This window comes from Neovison vison, chromosome 6 (genome assembly GCF_020171115.1).
Source record: "Neovison vison isolate M4711 chromosome 6, ASM_NN_V1, whole genome shotgun sequence".
Taxonomy (NCBI): Eukaryota; Metazoa; Chordata; class Mammalia; order Carnivora; family Mustelidae; genus Neogale; species Neogale vison.
In genome coordinates this window covers 130,806,217-130,824,442 of record NC_058096.1, presented here as the reverse complement: position 1 = coordinate 130,824,442, position 18,226 = coordinate 130,806,217, and positions in this window count along the sequence as shown.

Sequence of the window (18,226 nt, the reverse complement as noted above, 5' to 3'; positions counted from 1 at the left end):
GAGGCAACCCACGGAATGGGAGAAGATATTTGCAAATGACAGTACAGACAAAAGGTTGATATCCAGGATCTATAATGAACTCCTCAAACTCAACCCACACGAAACAGACAAACACATCAAAAAATGGGCAGAAGATATGAACAGACACTTCTCCAATCAAGAAATACAAATGGCTATCAGACACATGAAAAAATGCTCATCATCATTAGCCCTCAGGGAGATTCAAATTAAAACCACATTGAGATATCACCTTACACCAGTTAGAATGGCCAAAATTAACAAAACAGGAAACAACATGTGTTGGAGAGGATGTGGAGAAAGGGGAACCCTCTTACACTGTTGGTGGCAATGCAAGTTGGTGCAGCCTCTTTGGAGAACAGTGTGGAGATTCCTCAAGAAATTAAAAATAGAGCTTCCCTACGACCCTGCAATTGCACTCCTGGGTATTTACCCCAAAGATACAGATGTCGTGAAAAGAAGGGCCATCTGTACCCCAATGTTTATAGCAGCAATGGCCACAGTCGCCAAACTATGGAAAGAACCAAGATGCCCTTCAACGGACGAATGGATAAGGAAGATGTGGTCCATATACACTATGGAGTATTATGCCTCCATCAGAAAGGACGAATATCCAACTTTTGTAACAACATGGACGGGACTGGAAGAGATTATGCTGAGTGAAATCAGTCAAGCAGAGAGAGTCAATTATCATATGGTTTCACTCATTTGTGGAGCATAACCAATAGCATGGAGGACAAGGGGTGTTAGAGAGTAGTAGGGAATTTGGGTAAATTGGAAGGGGAGGTGAACCATGAGAGACTATGGACTCTGAAAAACAGTCTGAGGGGTTTGAAGTGGCGGGGGGGTGGGAGGTTGGGGTACCAGGTGGTGGGTATTATAGAGGGCACAGCTTGCATGGAGCACTGGGTGTGGTGAAAAAATAATGAATACTGTTTTTCTGAAAATAAATAAATTGGGAAAAAAAAAAAAAAAAGAATGGATTCTGCTTTACAAGGCTTTCTCCCAGATGTCAGAAAGCAACATTTTTGGAAGTATTTTCCATTTGCTACTTAAGAAAAATGTATACATCTGAAAACTTCTTTTAAAATTTACTTCAGAGGAAAAAAATATCTGCTGCAAAGACTCTTCTGCTTATTTGTGAAAAATGAATCGTCATTTCATTTTAGAATGAGGTAAACAAAGCCATAATAAAGCCTTGCTCAGAACTGTCAGAGAGGCATACAGCTTTTAAATCAGAAGGAAAGCTCAATGCTTTTTTATGGCAAACTAAGTAGTTGAAATGATGAATTAAAAAAATAAACATTCTAGTGTTACAGTGATAAACATGCTATCTAGCCTCTTGTTAACTACTGCAGAGCATGACGAATGGAACTGATCCACTGACCTTTGTAGAATGAAACCCTTTCTGTAGGCTCTGTGGAAAGCCTGTTATTATCTAGATTTATTTTAAGTTAGATGGACTGTTGTTTGGACAAAATGTAGTTCTAGTAGCTATCTAAAAAATGGACCCAACTAGATGCTATTAATTTAGTCACTTCCCCTTGCAAACATATTTCATGTGCACATGAGTGTCTATGTAGAGATACTGGAAGATAAGCAAGTCTGAAGCTTTTGGGGAATCTTTCTGAAAATTAATCACGAAGTAAGACATTGAATACAGTATTTTTAAAGTCAGTCAATATATTTAACTCAGTGAGCCAGCTTAGCAGAGTTGCCCATTTTTTCCTGTCATACTCTTCTACAGAACATTAAAGTATTCTAATTAGATTCTCCCAGAATAAACTACAGTACCAATACTGGCAGTTACTTTCCCTGTTTATTGAATTAAGTGTCTATTGTTTGTGTTTTGAAAACTTGGACTAGTGACTATGCAGCTGATATAAATGAATTGGTGCAGGCTTTTTCACTGTGAGTCCACTTCAGAGGTGAATAAGCTTGGCTCTGGAGGGAGAGGGTTGAACTTCTTAGCAGGCTGCAAGGGCTCATGGCAGAGTGCTGGTTGTCTAGAATTCTTTTTCTGGTGCCAGATCCCTAGATATCCCTCTCTGCTCTAATACTAAGAAAGAATTCATCTGTAGAAGCACTGGGCAAAGGTAAAGCTTGGTGTTTTCATTGTGTCACATTTTTCTTAATGAAAATGGAAATAGAGATGTTATTAAATAACTGCATTGACCAAACAATTCTTTTCTGGGGATTTAACTCAGCAGGGAATCTATTATAGTTTCCCCTTCCTAGGTCAAAAGAAATATTCCAACAGTGCTCAGGAGATTTTGAAGTACACTCCACAACTCCCAAAAGAGAATTAGAAAATCAGAAATAGGATCACTTAACTAATGTTTAGAGTGAAGAAATGCAGATCCTATTCCAACAAGCTTTGATATTAACTTGACATGTGTCTCACTCAAGTCAGAGAGCCAATGCTGCAGAATTATTTTTTGGCAATATGCTTTGTGACGCTTAAAGAAAAGATTGATGTTGACTGTGTCAGGTGCAGCATCAAAGGGTCCTGCTGGCATGGAGCAGCAGAGTGAAATGAGGACACATATATTCTACAGGGAGAAAGATGATCCATGACAAATATTAAAATAATGTGACCACTACATGGTAACTACTTTGCAATTTTTGCCCCTGAATGGAGCTTCTTGTTAAGCAAGAAAAGACAAAATATCCAAATGTGAGACTGTTTAAGAATTTAAATAAAACTCCAGAAAGAAATAGAAAGACAAGCAAGATGACAATGGTCATTCAGAGGTGTGACTGTCACCTAATTTCCTGATGATTATGCTATTTTATTATTATTATATTATTGGTCTTTAAAAAAAATCCTTTCAGCCACTTTATGTCTTTTGTCCAGAGACTTAAGTCCATTTACATTTAAAATAATTATTAGAGGTATTAAGATGGCAGAGGAGTAGGGGGATCCTAAGTTTGTCCTTCGAATACAACTAGGTAGTTATCAAATCATTTTGAACACCTGAGAAATCAATCCGGTTCTGAGAAAACAAATACTATAAGTCTACAAGTAGAAAAGTGACCACCTTTTGGAAAGTAAGAGGTGCAGAGACTCAAATCTGGTATGATATAGCTGTGGATATGGTGGCAGGGAAGGAGCCTGCTAATGAGGGTTCTGCAAAGGATTACAAGCAGTGGAGCACAAAATCAGAACTTCTGGAAGTCTGTTACACTAGGATCATGCCTGGCTGAAAGGTGCTCTGGTGGCAAAATGGAGCAGAATCCCAAGTGTGACACTGTGATCTGAGGATCCCCTGGATTGCAAGAAGAACTGTTGACACTTAAGTGCAGCCCTGTTCCCCGGCATAGGAATGTGGAAGCTGGCTGAGAACACTGAGTCTAGAGGCTTTCTGCTCTGTGTTGCAATAAACTCTGAACTGCTGTATGGTCCTGTGACCACTTTCCTGGTATGGGTTGGCAAAAGGGAGAAGATTCTGATGGAAACTGGGAGACAAGAATGATTTATTGCTCTTCTTTGAGGACTCACTGAAGAGTGGAGGGCACGGATTTTCAGCAGTGGCGCTAGAGAGTGGGGCTCTGCCATATTCATCTCACCCATCGTAGCTGAAAGCCTTCAGGGAGCAAAACAGCTCCACCTAGTGGAGTCTGGTGCTGCTTACACCAAATCCTGTGCGGTGCTGTGGAGGTGCCTTTCCACTAGGGCAAGTCCTCCTGAGAATAAGCACAACAGACCCCTTCCCCAGAGGACTAGCACAAGCAACACACTGGCACCAATTACTGATACAGAGGGCTGCAAAGCTTCAGCTCTAGGGGAAAATAGTATCCTTTGTACTTCCAGTCTTTGTTTTTAAATTATTATTTCAGTTATTTTCTTACTTTTTCAATTCTTTTTCTCTTTTTATTTATTTATTTATTTTTTAAATTTTTTTTAAAAGATTTTATTTATTTATTTGACAGAGAGAGATTACAAGTAGGCAGAGAGGCAGGCAGAGAGAGAGAGGAGGAAGCAGGCTCCCTGCTGAGCAGAGAGCCCGATGCGGGACTCGATCCCAGGACCCTGAGATCATGACCTGAGCCGAAGGCAGCGGCTTAACCCACTGAGCCACCCAGGCGCCCCTCTTTTTCTCTTTTTAATTGTAATTTTATATATCCTATATATATGTTCTCTTTCATTGTATTATATAAAAAAATATATATATATGAAATACAATGAAAGAGAACATATTTCTTTCTTTCTTCCTTCCTTTCTTTTTTCTTTCTTATTTTGTGATCTAGATTCTTTTAACAAACACACCAGCACACATCCAGGATCTAATTTGTTTTGTATTGTTTTTATTGTTGTTTTTGTTCTTTTTTCTTTTTCTTTCTTTTCTTTTCTGGACAAAATGACGAGAAGGAGATATTCACCCCATAAGAAAGAACAGGAGGTAATACTCAGAGCCAAGAATTTAATTTAGATAGAAATAAGATGTCTGAACTAGAATTAAAACATTGCTTATAAGGATATTATCTGGGCTTGAAAAAAGCAAAGAAAACACTAGAGAATCCCTTACTGTGGAGATAAAAGAACTAAAATCTAGTCGGGTTGAAATTAAAATTGCTTTAACCAAATTGCAGTCTCAAGTGGAGGCCATAAAAGGGAGGATGAATGAATCAGAAGAATGAATCAAGATGTAGAAGGTAAAATTAGGAAAAAGGAAGCTGAAAAGAAGAGGGAATGAAAACTATTAGATCATGAAGATAGACTTAGGGAACTCAGAAGTTCCATAAAGAAAAGTAATATCCATATTATAGGGATCCCAGACGAAGAAGAGCAAGGAAGAAAGGAGCAGAAGGTAAATTTGAACAAATTATAGCTGAGAACTTCTCTAATCTGGGGAAAGAAACAGAGATTCAAGTCCAGGAGGCACAGAGAACTCCCCACAAAATCAACAAAAAATAGGTCAACACCATGACATATTATAGTGAAATTTGCAAATCACAAAGATAAAGAGAAAATTCTGAAAGCAGCTGGGGAGAAGAAGTCCTTAACCTATAAGAATAGACACAAGGCTGGCAGCAGATATGTCCAGAGACCTGGCAGGCCAGAAAGGACTGGCATGATATATTCAATGTGCTAAATGAGAAAAAATATGCAGCCAAGAATACTTTCCAGCAAGGCTGTCATTCAGAATGGAAGGAGACAAAAAGAGCTTCCAGGACAAACAGAAATCAAAAGAATTTGTGACCACTAAACCAGCCCTGCAAATATTAAAGGGGACCCTTTGGGTGGAAAGAGAGACCAAAAGCAACAAAGAGTAGAAAGGAACAGAAATAGTTTACAGGAACAGTGACTTTACAGATAATACAGACACAAAATTCATATCTGTCAATAGTTGCCCTGAATATAAATGGGCCAAATGCCCCAGTCAAAAGACACAAAGTATCAGATTAGATAAAAAAGCAAGAGAATTCATGTGCTGTCTGCAAGAGACTCATTTCAGACGGAAAGTCACCTCCAGATTAAATGGTGGAAACCATTTATCATGCTAAAGGACATCAAAAGAAAGCTGGAGTAGCCATCTTTATATCAGACAAACTAGATTGTAAACCGAAGACTGTAATAAGAGATGAAAAAGGACAGTATATTATAATAAAGGGATCTATTCAACAAGAAGACAATTGTAAATATTTATGCCCCTAACTTGGGAGCACCCAAATATATAAATCAATTAGTAACAAACTTAAATAGGGGACTTTAACACTTCACACATTGCAATGGACAGATCATCTAAGCAGAGGATCAACAAGGAAATAGGGGCTTTGAATAACACATTGGACCAGGTGGACTTCAATAGATATATTTAGAGCATTTCATCCTAAAGCAACAGCATAAACATTCTTCTTGAGTACACATAGAACATTCTCTATAATAGATCACATACTTGGTTACAAATCAGGTCTCAACTGGTACCAAAGACAGATTATATCATGCATATTTTCAGGTCACAATGCTTTAAAACTTGAACTCAGTCACAAGAGAAAATTTGGAAGGAATACAAATACATGGAGGTTAAAAATCATCTTACTAAAGAAGGAATGGGTCAACCAGAAAATTAAGGAAGAATTTAAAAAAATACAAGCAAATGAAAATGAAAACACAACCGTTCAAAATCTCTGGGATGCAGCAAAAGTGGTCCTAAGAGGGAAATATATAGCAATACAGGCCCTCCTCAAGAAGTGAGAAAATCTCAAATACACAACCTAACCTTATACCTAAAAAAGCTGCAAATAGAATAGCAAATAAAGCCTAGATTTAGCAGGAAAAGAAAAAATAATAAATATTAGAGCAGAAACCAATGGTATAGAAATAGAAAAAAAAAAGAACAGATCAATGAAACTAGGAGCTTGTTGTTTCAAACAATTAATAAGTTTGATAAACCCCTAGCCAGACTTACCAAAAAGAAAATAGAAAGGACTGAAATAAATAAAATCATGAAAGAAGAGAGATCACTATCAACACTGAAGAAATACAAATAATTATATGAGAATATTATGAGCTATTATAAGCCAACTGTAAAGTTTTTCCGGCGAGATAAACACAACACCAGGCAAAGTAGGTGCAAGGCAAGATTTATTAAAAACACTCTCCCGCGAAGTTTCAGGGCTCAGGAGAAGGGGAGCCAGGAAAGTTGCGCCAGGAGGAGGTGGGCACCCTCGCGCGAGGTTCCGCAAATCTGGAAAGCAGAGTGGCGGAAGTCGCGCCCAAGGCAGGGAGAAGGGGGCTTTTAAAGGGCTTTGAGGGGAGTTCAGGGGTCTTTTGGCAAGTTTCCCTTATTTGGATATTTTGCCTGGTTGTCAGGGTCCCATTGGTGCATGGGAGCCCAGGGCGGGAGGGTTTTCAGATTCCTGCTTGGGTCTTTGTTCTCCTGTCCGAGCTCAGGTTTTGTGGCGGGGACTTTCACCATCTTAAGTAGCCCTTTCTTTCTGCCAGCCCAACACCAACAAATTAGGCAATCAGGAAAAAAATGGAACCTTTCCTAGAAACATATATAAACTACCAAAACTAAAACAGGAAGAAATAGAAAGCCTGAAGAGATGCATAACCAGCAAGGAAATTGAAATAATCAGAAATCTCCTAACAAATAAGAGTCTAGGACCAAATGTCTTCTGGGGAAATTAATACCTATTCTTCTGAAACTGTTCCAAAAAATAGAAATGGAAGGAAAACTTCCAAACTCATTCTTTGAGGCCAGCATTACCTTGATCCCAAAACCAGACAAAGGCACCAATAAAAAGGAGACTTAGAAACCAATATCTTTGATGAACATGGATGCAAAAATTCTCAACAAGATACTAGCTAATCAGATCCAACAGTACATTAAAAGTATTATTCACCACAACCAAGGGGGATTTATTCCTGGGCTGCAGGCCTGATTCAACATCAGCAAATCAATGAATGTGACACACACACATTAATAGAGGATAAGATCATATGATCTCAATAAACGCAGAAAAAGCATTTGACAAAAATTAATGCCTTTCTTGATAAAAACCCTCCACAACATAGAGATAGAAGGAACATACTTCAATATCATAAAGACCATATATGAAAGACCCACTGCTGATATCCTCAGTGGGAAAAAACTGAGAGCTTTCCCCTTAAGGTGAGGAATACCACAGGGGTGTCCACTTTCATCACTGTTGTTTAGTGTAGTACTAGAAGTCCTAGATTTAGCAATCAGACAAAAAGAAAGAAAGAAAGAAAGAAAGAAAGAAAGAAAGAAAGAAAGGAAAGGCATTCAAATCGGCAAAGAAGTCGTCAAACGCTCACTCTTTGCAGACAACATGATACTCTGTAGAAAACCTGAAAGAATCCATCAAAAAATTGCCAGAGTTGATACAGGAATTCAGAAAAGTCACAGGATATAAAAGCAATGGACAGAAATCTGTTGCATTTCTATACACTAACAGTGAAACAGCAGAAAGGGAAAACAAGAAATTGATCCTGTTTACAGTTAGCACCAAATGGCACCAAAAATCACAAGGTGCCTAGAAATAAACCTAGTGAAGACGTAAAAGATCTGTACTCTGAAAACTATAGACTACCTATGAAAGAAATTGAAGAGGACACAAAGAAATGGAAAAACTTTCCATGCCCATGGACTGGGAGAACAAATTTATTAAAATGTCTATGCTACCCAAAGCAATCTACACATCCAGTGCAATCCCTATCAAAATACCACCAGCATTTCTCACAGAGCTAGAACAAACAATTCTAAAATTTGTATGGAAATGGAAAAGACCCCAAGTAGCCAAAGGAATGTTGAAAAAGAAAACCAAAGCTGGAGGCATCACAATTATGGACTTCAAACTATATGCAATGCTGTAATCATCCAAATCATTATGCCACTGTCACAAAAACAGACACATAGATCAATGGAACAGAATAGAGAACCCGGAAATGGACCCTCAACTGTATGGTTAACTAATCTACAGCAAGCAGGAAAGAATAGCCAATGAGAAAAAAAAAAAGACTCTTCAACAATTGGTGTTGGGAAAACTGGACAGCCACATGCAGAAGAATGAACTGGACCACTTTCTTACACCATACACAAAAATAAATTAAAAAATGGTTGAAAGACCTAAATGTGAGACAGGAATTCATCAAAGTCCTAGAGGAGAACATAGGCAGCAACCTTTTTGACCTTGGCCGCAGTAACTTCTTGCTGGCCACATCTCCAGAGGCAAGGGAAACAAAACAAAAATGAACTATTGGGACTTCAAGATAGAAAGCTTTTGCACAGCAAATAAAGCAATCAACAAAACTAAACTAAATCAACAAAACTAAAAGGCAACCTATGAATGGGAGAAGATAGTCACAAATGTCTTATCAGATAAAGAGCTAATATCCAAAGTCTATAAAGAACTTATCAACCTTAACACGCCAAAACAAAAAAATCTGGTCAAGAAATGGGAAGAAGATGTGAACAGACATTTCTCCAAAGAAGATATATGAAAACAAACTAACAGACACATGAACAGTCTAACAGACACATGAAAAAATGCTCACCATCACTCAGTATCTGGGAAATACAAATCAAATCCACCACGAGATCCCACTTCATACCAGTCAGAATGGCCAAAATTAACAAGTCAGTAAACAACAGATATGGGTGAGGTTGAGAATGGCGAACCCTCTTACACTGTTGGTGGGAAAGCAAACTGGTGTAGCCACTCTGGGAAACAGTATGAAGGTTTCTCAAAAGGTTAAAAATAGAACTACCCTATGGCCCAGCAATTGCACTACTAGGTTTTCATCCCAAAGATATGAAATAGTGATCCAAAGGGACACCTGCACCCTTATGTTCATAGTAGCAATGTCCACAATAGCCAAAATATGGAACAAGCTCAGATGTCCATCAATAGATGAATAGATACGGGAAATATGGAATATATGCACAATGGATTACTCAGCCATCAAAAAGAATGAAATCTTGCCATTTGCAATGACATAGATGGAGCGGGTGTGAGGATGGGTTAATTGGGTGATTGGCACTTGAAGGAATGAGCACTGGGTGTTATATGCAACTGATAAATCACTAAATTCTACTCCTGAAACTAGTAGTACACTATATGTTAGCTAAATTAAATTTAAATAAAAATAAATAAATGAAATAATTATTGGTAGGTATGTGCTTACTTTCATTTTGTCAGTTATTTTCTGGCTATTCTTGTATTTTCTCTCTGTTCCTTTCTTATTTTCTTACCTTTTCTTTTATAGTTTGATGACTTTCTTTAGTGATGTGCTTTTATGCCTTTCTCGTTAGGTTTTGTATATTTACCATAGGTGTTTGCTTTGTGGTTACTGAGTGGCTTACCTATAGCAACTTATTTAGACAGTCTGTCTTCGGTTGATAACGATTTGTTTGATTCCTTCTAAAACTCAACATTTTTACTTCTCCCAATGTTTTCTGTTTTTGATGTCACATTTTAGGTATTTTTATCTTGTGTATCCCTTAAGTAATCATAGTTATAATTAACTATAGTTTACATAGTTTACTACTTTTGTCTTTTAACCTTCCTACTAGCTTTGTAAGTGACCTGAGACCTCCGAGTCTCAGGAAAGGTTTAGAGTCAGCCCATAGATGTGTATTTAATTAGAAGCTACCCCTCATACTGCAGCTATGGTGAGCTACTTGGCTTCTTCCATGGAAAAATTGAGCTTCTGAGTTGTCTCTTGCTGTGCCCTGGGATGGTAACTGTTACAAGTTCCTTCCTCATTGGTTATAGTACTGTGGGACCCATGAGTATAATCTCTGTGGGGCCCAGAAATGCAAGCCCTCTGGCCTCCAGAACCAGACAATCAAGGGATGTCTCCTGAGTGGCAGCTGCAAAAACTGGGTCACCAGATGTAGAAAACAGGGACCCAGTTTTGTATATAATCTCCCAGTATCTCCCTTCTGGGAGATACTGGCACTTTGGAATATGGCAGAAAGAGTACAAATATGGAACCTGCCTAAAAAAAGTGGGGGAAAGGAAAAGAAAAAAATTGGATAAAATAAAAAGAAAGAAAAAGGGAAAGAAAAGGAAAAGAATATGATGCCACTTGGCTTTAACAAGGCAGAAGAAGAGCATGCAGGAGCCCACCAGAGGGAGCATAAAAATGGAAAGTGGAAAAAAAGATGATATCTGTCAACTTTAGCAAGGCAGAGGGCAGGCAGGAAGATAGTGTGCATGTGGACCCTGTAAGAGACATTCCTCAGTTCATCACAGTCCTGTGTGTCTCAAGGAACCAAAGCCCTATTGGTCTTCCAAGTCAGATGTTTGGAGGTTCATCTTTCAGGTGCCAGTATTAAAAGTTGGGGTGCCCTATGTGAGGTACAAACTCTTCATTCCTCAGGTTTTGAGTTCCCTTTGGGTTGTGGGTGGCCACACCAGAGGTAGGGTTTATGGCGAGATTGTGTCTCAGCTTCTACCTGTTTTAATGTGGTTTTCATCTCATTTACCCATGTGAAGGGGTTGTTCACCAGTTTTTAGAGGTTTTTTTGGAGGAAATTTTTCTGTATATAGCTGTAGTTTTGGTGTGTCAATAGGAAGAGGTGAGTTCAAGATCTTGGTCTATCAACATCTTGAACCAGAACCTTGATAATTGTTTTTATGAAAATAATTTTCCATTGTCCTAGGTTTCACAATTTCTCTACACATCTCAAATATGACCTGATATTAAAATTACACATACATTATAGGTAAAACAAATTCTTTATTTTACCAATAAGACTTAAATATGTTGGCTTGACAGTGCCCAGAGCCTTATTTCTTGATGGAATTATAACCAAGGACCTCATCCTGCTACAGTCAAATCTTCACTCACCAAGGAGTTTTGGGCTAGGGGAGCAATTTGTAACAAAATATGCTTAGTTTTAGAATTATTTTTGATCACACATAAAGGAGACCAGAAGCAGGAAGATGTATGCTCAGATGGTCTCTGGTCTTTTTCGCTTCCATTTATGTGTCATTCATTCATTTGATCTACAGCAATGCTTTACCTCTTTGCTATTTCCTGGGAGCTCAAGATACAGTGTTATGAAAAAACCAGTCCCTTACCTTGTACTCTGGAAATTTAGAGCCTAGGGAGAATACTAGTAGTAATAAAACAAATTGTGTGAGCCAATGTAAAATTGTAGGTGTGGAAAGTTACATGAGAAGGATTCCTAGTAAACAAGAACCCAGTCAAGGAGCCTTAACCTGGCCAGGGAAGTCAGGAAAGCTTTCCTGGGAAGAAGCCATTTGAGCTAAAGTCTGAAAGAATGAGATGGAATTCCAAGATGAAAAGACCCTTTGGTAAAATGGAATTTAATGAATGCAAAGGACTTGAAAGAAGAAAGCAATGGCCAGATTGCTGGAAAAGTGGGTAGGAGCCAGAGCATTCTGGGCTTTTTAGACTGTATTAAAGGGTGTCCTGGGGTACCGGGGTGGTTCAGTTCGTTAAGCATCTGACTTCAGCTCACATCATGATCTTAGGATCTTAAGTCCCCCGTTGGGCTCCCCACTCAGCAGAGAGTCTGATTTTCCTCCCTCCCCTCCTGCTCCTTCCCTTGTTTGAGGGCTCTCTCTCTCAAATAAATAAATAAAATCTTTAAAAAAAAAAAAAGTGTCTCTCTTTATCTCCAAAGCAGTGAGAAGCTTTTAAAGGGTTTTTACTAGGTTGCATGGGTGGCACAGTTGGTTAAGCTACAGCCTTTGGCTCAGGTCATGATCCGGGAGTCCCAATATTGAGTCCCACATAGGGCTTCTTGCTCAGCAGGAAATCTGCTTCTCCCTCTGACCCTCACCTCTCTTGTGCTCTCTCTCTCACTTACTTTCTCTCTCTCTCTCTCTCTCAAAAAAAAAAAAAGATAAAGGGTTCTGACTAGTGGTATGACATGATCAGATTTGGATTTTGAAAAGATGCCCATTCTGTAGGACGCCTGGGTGGCTCAGTGGGTTAAAGCCTCTGCCTTCGGCTCAGGTCATGATCCCGGGTTCCTGGGATTGAGCCCCGCATCGGGCTCTCTGCTCAGCAGGGAGCCTGCTTCCCCTTCTCTCTCTGCCTGCCTCTCTGCCTACTTGTGATCTCTCTCTCTGTCAAATAAATAAATAAAATATTTTAAAAAATGTTTTAAAAAATTAAAAAAAAAAGAAAAGATGCCCATTCTGGCTACAGGTAGGGAATGGATTATAGGGGACACACATGGTTCAGGGGATAGTCTTTAGGAGGCTACTTCTAAATCCACGCAAAAAATGAGAGTGGCTTGAACTATATCATAAAGAATATGGAGAGAAATGGCCAGGTTTAAGAGGACTTGGATGTGGAGGGTGGGGGTAAGAGAGGCCTGGCTTTCTGAGCTAGGAGTCTGTAGGGATGGGTATGCTATTTAATGAATTAGGGAGGGAAATGATCATGAGGTTTTGTGTATGATGAGTTTGAAGTTTATTTGAGGGTGCTGGAAGGAGATCTCAAGTAAGCTTTTGGTGTTAGTATCTATCCAAGGCTTCCCCAATGGGGCTACCACAGTGTCTGGCCTCTTGGGGGCACATTTTAACTCCCCTAATAAACTTTAGTAGGAACCTGCCTTGAATTTAGACCCTGGAATTGCATTCTCTGGCACTGGCCTCTTTGAAGTTGCACTGGCCCCTGTGAGTCCTGTAGCAACAGGCCTTACCCCTCCTCCCCACACAGAATGGCCTTGTGCCTCAGCCCGTAGTGTAGTAGTATCTCTTTCCTCTGCTTGAGCTACAGGTGGAGGTGACTCACCTGTGGTCCATTTCTTTCCATTCTGTCCAGCCTAGCCTGTATGAACTATATTCACCAGCAGGCTATTAGGTCTGATTCTATTTATCTATTCACCTTTGGGTGGGAACCTGTTTGAGGGGACCTTAGTGATGACCCCTATTCCAAGGGACCTTTCAGTTACTGGTTGCCTCTTAGCTGCCTCCAGCACAGACTTCTTGTCTCATTCTGTTTTAGCTGGAGCAACTTACTACCTCAGGTAAATTTCCTGTTTCTTGTCAGAAATTTCTGTACTTCTCAGCTTATGGATAGAACTAAGAATACTGATAGGTCTTAAGCTTGCTTACATCCACAAGTTCTGTTTGACAACTTGGCCCCCAATAACTACCTCAAAATGAATGTCTAGAATCTGGTCACTTCAATTTTATTTTATTTTTAAAAAGATTTTATTTATTTATTTGACACAGAGAGAGAGAGAGAGAGGTCACAAGTAGCCAGAGGCAGGCAGAGAAAGAGAGTGGGAAGCAGGCTCCTTGCTGAACAGAGAGCCTGATGTGGGCCTAAATCCCAGGACCCTGGGATTATGACCTGAGCTGAAAGCAGAGGCTTAACCCACTGAGCCACCCAGGTGCCCCTGGTCACTTCAATTTTAGAACAGAAAAATACTTGACAAATATAATAATAATTACAGATCATCCTTTTGCAAAAAAGCAGGATCATCTTCAGCGTATAAATGTCTATTTTTAATGATTGATTGATATATTGATTCATTTATTTGACAAAGATTTCCTGGGCCTGTTCTTAGGACTTGAATTAGGTAGAAGAATTCCTTGTACATCTTTCATTTATGAATTGACTGAAGAAATATTTGTTTTCCAATTAACACAGGGAAAATAAATGGTTCAGATGCTCCTGGCAGCAGTAGAGTTAATTAATTTTGACCCAATTTTTAAAAAACTTAATTCTAAAAAAAAAAAAAAAGGCAAAAAACCGCAAAACCAACACTTATTCACTTGCTAGAAGCACTTGGCGGATTTATTTCTCAGCATCCCACTCCTGGTCATTAAAAATGCTGACTGAAATGTTTAAAAAACTGTAAGCTTCATTCACAATTCTGTGTGAATCTACCTTGTCATAAGATTTTTATTTTTATCTACCTTAAGTTTAGGCTGTAGAGATAAGTTGGCTTACTGTGTCAACTTTTAATTATCATAGATATAAGTTTCCTTGACATATAATTTATCTGCATTTTATCTCAAATATACATACAATAAAAAATGAGATACTTCTCAGTGGTTTCCAACTATCACTCTGTGAATTATATATGAAATGAAGAGCATTGTTTTCTTTTTGCTGTATGAGGAAACTGAGTCCTATAACAATGGAATAACAACTAAAAGTCATCCAGTGTTTGTGGTTGCAGAAACTAATACATTCTCTGGTAGGAAATAAAATGGTTCAAATGGATACAGCTACCTCCAATCATCTCCATGATTTCTTCCATGATGATTCATTCCATAAGACTTTTTCCTCATTTTGAGTTCCCTTAACATACTAAAAATCATTACATATTTTTATCATGTATTATTTTTATCATTTTTATATGTATTTTATACTACATACTAAAAATCATTACATATTTTATAATTACATGTAATTATCCTTATAATTATTTCATATTATTTATTTTTGTTCAAATTTTGTTTATAATTATTTAAAATTGCTTTTCATCTATGTGTGGTTTTGATATATTGTGGCTGCTAGAGAACAAAGACCACACTTTTATTTATTTTTTAAATCTCCTTTGTGTATAGGGTACAGAGATTATTGTATAATCAGGGGTCAGTGGATTTTTGTTGATTTTCTATCCAGTTCTGTGTTTTCCATATTGTATTGTTTTTTTTTAAGATTTTTTATTTTATTTTATTTGTTTATTTGACAGAGGGAGAGAGATCACAAGTAGGCAGAACAGCAGGCAGAGAGAGAGGGGAAAGCTTAGCTCCCTGCTGAGCAGACAGCCCGATGCAAGGCTTGATCCCAGTACCCTGAGATCATGACCTGAGCTGAAGGCAGAGGCTTAACCCACTGAGTCACCCAGGTGCCCCAACATATTGTATTGTTTTGACTGAAAAGTTTCTGAAGTTTCTGAAAAAACTCTGCTGATTGTTGGTCAGTGAAGTAACCCAGACCAAAGCGGTTTCCTTCTTGGGTCTTACATCCTGCCCTATCCAGGGGCAGATACTGTGAAGAGAAGAAAACAGTTTTAGTCTGAGCACTTGAAAATTTACCATGTAAAGCTTTTGCCAATGTGTGAGAAGTTAATGCTGGTCTCTCTCTCTCTCTCTCTTTTTTTTTTTTCCATTTTTTTATTGTGTTATGTTAGTCACCATAAAATACATCATTAGTTTTGGAGGCAGTGTTTTAAGATGCATTGTTTATGTACAACACCCAGTGCTCCATGCAGTACATGCCCTCCTTAATACCCACTACTTCTGACTTCAAATCCCGCACTTTATCTACCTCTTTATTTACTCCTTAGAAAGCACAGACTGGGCATTTTGGATACTGGGTCAAATTTCCTCCAGGTATGGGAAAATGTACAGAGACATTTCCTAATATTTCCTAAACATTTCCTAATGCGGGAAGCAAATATTTCTCACCCAACTAATAATATGCTTTCATGTTAATCCATAAACTTACAAAAACAACTGAATGTTGAGAAAATCCAATAACATATCTAAGAAAAAAGAATCCAAAACCTTGACTTAATTCTTGCCAGTGTGGGAATGTTCTATTTTTGTTTCTGCACATAAGTATTTCAGTTTATGTTCCAGTTTACGGGCAGTCAGTTATTGAAATATTAGTCCCAAGTCAAGGTCAAACACCTCATACAAAGAATGGAATTTCTCTAAGGTACAGTACTCCTGTGAAGTTGAAGTACACTTTTCATAAGCAGAACTCATTGATCTGATCCTATCATGCTCATGAAACTCGGGCTCCTGTTGAAGTGATAGTGATAATGCTCTCTAATAGGAATAGAGCCATCTGTGATCCACTTCTTTACACATTGCCTCATTTGGTCCTCATAATAGCTCTTATTAGTTGGGTAGAAGAGTTGTGATGATTATTAACATGCACATTTGAAACCAGGGATCTCAAAGCCATGGTCAAACAAGTTATTGTCCAAGGCACAAGCTGTTATGTAGTGGTGGGGAGATGCATTTAATTAAGGACTTATCATGTATTGGAATGACCAACAGACATAAAATTTTTAAATTTGATTATGTGATATGGTATGATATGGTTTTATAGGTAGGTCAAGAACATGAGTTCTGGGTTCAAATCCTAGTTTTATCAGTTACTAATTCTATGATATTAGGCAAATATAACCTTTCTCAGTATCAAAATCTTAGAAGTAGAGAAAACACTATCTTCTGTTTCCTAAAAAATTAAATGAGTTAAGAGATCTAGAGCTCTGGGGCACCTGGGTGGCTCAGTGGGGTAAGCCGCTGCCTTCGGCTCAGGTCATGATCTCAGGGTCCTGGGATAGAGTCCCGCATCGGGCTCTCTGCTCAGCGGGGAGCCTGCTTCCTCCTCTCTCTGCCTGCCTCTCTGCCTATTTGTGATCTCTTTCTGTCAAATAAAAAAAAAAAAAAGAGATCTAGAGCTCTTAGCATTATTATCTGGCACATATGAAGAATTCAATAAATAAAACTCTTAGTATTAATCCAGTTAAACCTTACACACACACACACACGCACACACACACACACACACACACTACCAACAACTCTATGAATGGAACACATTTTACATATTCTTTATTTATAATCACTCTTTGGATGATCTCATCCAGTTTTATGGCTCTGAAAACTATTAATTCATTGATGACTTCCAAATGTGTCTTTTCAATCTGTATCTCTTCCCTGATCTTGTATATCCAACTACCAACTTGAGATATCTTGGATGTCTAATAGCATCTAAAATGTAATATACCTCAAAGTGAGCTCATCCATATCTCTTGCAATTTTCCCCATCACAGTAATGGTTAACTCCATTCTTCACCAGTTGCTCAGGCAACAAATCCTGGTGTCCTTCTTCACTTCTTCTTATATTCCTTAATTATTTCTTATACTGCACATTGGGTCCAGAAGTAAATTATATTGCTTCTACCTTCAAAATATTCCCAGAATGCTATTGTTTTCCATTGCTCCCTACTTAGCACTACATAACATGTTATACATTATACAATTTCATCTTGTTTATTGTCTGTTTCCCCTGTTAGAAGGAAAGCTTCATGAGGGCAAATATTTTTTTTCATTTTATATATAAATTCTCTGCGGTTAAGACAGTCCCTGGCCTATATACTCAGTAAATAATCTGATGAATGAATGAAGGAATAAGTGATTGAATACTTATTTAATAGATGAAGAAACTGAGCTTCAAAGAAGCTTATTAACTTCCTGAGAACAGGAGTGGGCACCAAGGTTCATGTGGCTCTAAAGCCCACATTTATAAATACTACACATTTTGTCAGGGTTTATTTCTGGATATTGGTCATAACCTAGATGTGTCTGTATGCACATGTTGTAGTGATGTCTTAGTATGTCTTTGGGAAGTAAAAATCCCTTATAACAAAATCATCCAGTGTTTTAAAAACTTTTTAAAATGCTTTTCAAGGGTAAGTACTTCCTGGCCTGAGCACAGAGAGGGAAGGTAGGCTTGGGAGGACTGGAGGAGGGACTTTTGATCTGCCCACTTGGCTTCTTCCTTCCTGGCCAGAGTCCTCAGATTCCTGAAAGCACATTTTGCTCAGGCTGGGGAGGCATCCCTTGTCTTCCTCACCGTCTTTCTCTTTACCTCTCTGTTTCTTTCCATTGTACCTTTTCACTCGTCCCCATCTCCCTTCACACCTTTTCTTCTCTCTTGAGCTCCATCTCTAACCTCTTGCCCCAGACTGCTCTCCTTGCTCCTTGTTTT